This window comes from Malus sylvestris, chromosome 6 (assembly GCF_916048215.2).
Source record: "Malus sylvestris chromosome 6, drMalSylv7.2, whole genome shotgun sequence".
Classification (NCBI taxonomy): Eukaryota; Viridiplantae; Streptophyta; class Magnoliopsida; order Rosales; family Rosaceae; genus Malus; species Malus sylvestris.
This window is the reverse complement of record NC_062265.1, coordinates 11,939,130-11,941,695: the sequence shown is the minus strand read 5'-3', so window position 1 is coordinate 11,941,695 and position 2,566 is coordinate 11,939,130. Positions and strand designations below refer to the sequence as shown.

Sequence of the window (2,566 nt, the reverse complement as noted above, 5' to 3'; positions counted from 1 at the left end):
GATCATGTGTTGAGAATGGAGCTCAAGTACCATTTTTTGGTCCATTTACAAAATCTCGTAATAGCATTCCTCTTATTCAACAAATCCAGGTAACTAGTATAACCTAAGAAGTATTATTGTATTGTTTTTAAGAATGATTTTATATAATATAATTTGTTTGGTAATTTATAGGAAGCTATGATGCACCATCATGACCTTTCACAAAGTAACAGTGCAAACAAGGGTCCTGGAAAATGAGAAGATAATGACCGTGGAGGCAATTTCTATTGAATTGGGGAAGATGTTGTAATCATTTTGTTGAACTTGTATTGTATTAAACAAGTGACTGAAAGGATATCACAAGTCAAGTGCTACTTTGGTGATAATTTTGGAGATTGCTATTGCTACTTTGGTTTTTGTTCATTAAACAACAAAATTTCCTTTCACTAAACGTCTTATTTTTCATGTACTACAAAGGAGCCAAACTGGTTTCATATGTTGATTTTCTCATGTATTCCTCTATAGGTGTCTCAATGTAACTCTGCATGAATACACATACACTCTAACCAGATACACAAATGGCAATGTCCTAATTAAGTAAAACTAAATAAAGGAGAAAGACACTTTCAGATGTTCATGAAAACAAAAACGTTTTCCTTGAGAATACATAAGGTAGTAAACTTTGTTTGACTTATAAAGAGGATTTGAAAGAGGCTATCAAAATATACAAATACAAAACAAAAGTCTCTTACTCGTTACGGATTTATAGATTCCAACCCAAAATTATAAACGAAACTAAGACGAATCTCACATATTGTTTTACCCTCTCATACCAATTTGAGAAACAATCTATGTCCATATTAGACCACAGTCATCAGCATATACAAAGACATTATTTATATAAGATATATCAACTCCTTCCACTCTAGGCATCTGAGACATGTCAGTGATAGCCAGGAGGAGTTTGTGCTTCTCTCAATTCCTTGTCCTGGTAATGAACATCCTGCACATAAATGACCCACAAATTATGAGATTCAAGATATTTTGGAAAACATATGAACATGATAGCTTCCGTTATATGGGCGTCACTGAATGGAACAAGTTGATTACTAGAATCTTGACAACTCCCAGAAAAAATGGAACACAATACATCTTAAAAAAGTGACCAAATTGTAAAACCAATCAAGGGGCATGAAAATGGAAAAAGGAATCTAATACTCATAGATGCAAAATGGTTGACATCGCGATGTTGGAAACTCTGCTTTGTATGGCTTTACCCTTATGGCTGTCCTTTATGCAGCTCTTCAACCTACTTGTATTCAAACACAAAAAAAAGAAAACTTACTCAAAAATGTAAAAAACTAAAACCCAAAAAACCCAGAATTCGTGCAACTGCAATCCATGATATACCAACACCAATAACAATAACAGAAGGGATGAAAATAGCCTACTATCAAATAATACGTCAGAGAATGGATCATTCGGTTCCATTGGAATTGAAAAGAATTGAATTGAATTTTTAAATAATTCGAACAAATTTAACAATGACAAGAGCAAACCCTAATAAGAGAAAACCCTACCCACATCATAAAAATTGAACATATAAATTGAGAATGGAGAAAAAGTAAGATGTAATTCTTCGAACACATACCCGATTCCTTGTTTTTCAAGATCGTTGGGCTTTTCTATCCAATTTTGCCGCTCGTCATCGTTGCTTCGAGCTCGCCATTGCCGCTCTAGGTTGATGGTTGTTTGAGCAAGAAGGAAAGGTAGTTTGAGAGAGAGAGAGATAGGGAGAGGGAGAGGGAGAGTGATGAACAAATTATATTTCTCGCAAGTGAACGAATTGATATGATAGTATAGCAAGCAAATACGAGTGTCGTACCCACAGGGATTTGCAAAGTCACCTAACTAAATCCAATTTTGTAGTACCCACTAGAATTAAAATAACGAAAACAACTAAACTACAAAATTCAAATAATTAACCAAAGAGAAGTTGATCAAGTAATCTTAAGTGCAGTAAATTAAAGAGAATTTATGTAAATAATTTCTGAAAACAAAGGTTGAAACACTAGTTATCCGACTTTCACCATATCAATCCATTTCTATGTCATTAGATAACTAGTAAGAACAATTCAATTCAGGTTCTAGGGTTCATTCTCTCTTTATTATGATTATCTGTTAGGCGTTCGGGTGTAACCAAGTATTCTTAATCATCAACTTAACCATGGCGTCTAGTCTAAGTCAACAATCAAAAATTCATTAAGTGAAAGAAGAACAACGAAAACCAAAAAGTGTCTTAGCATGGCATATGCATCAACAACAATTCATTCATCCAAAAGAGCTATCTCAAGGCTAAGCATATGGCGTCTACTATAACCTTGTCTCATACATCTAAAAATTCATATTAAAGGTAGCTAATCAATAACCTGAACATAAAGAATGATATAAGCACAATGAACGAAACTAGAAACCGTGAATTGATAAAAGAATGAAGTTAACTAAGACATAGAATTATCATGAAGGCTACATCGGATCCCTAACAAAGAATTAGTTCATCACGACCATCAAATTATAATAAGACATC

At 33.7% G+C, this 2,566-nt stretch overlaps 1 long non-coding RNA gene across 1 annotated transcript; it reads right to left on the bottom strand.

The window, feature by feature from the left end:
* Positions 1-649: 649 nt before the first annotated feature.
* Positions 650-2,566, bottom strand: LOC126627188 (uncharacterized). Its single transcript, XR_007624931.1, has 2 exons — positions 1,631-2,566; positions 650-1,288 (listed from the first exon to the last, which is right to left on the bottom strand). It is a non-coding gene; the product is annotated as an uncharacterized LOC126627188 (long non-coding RNA).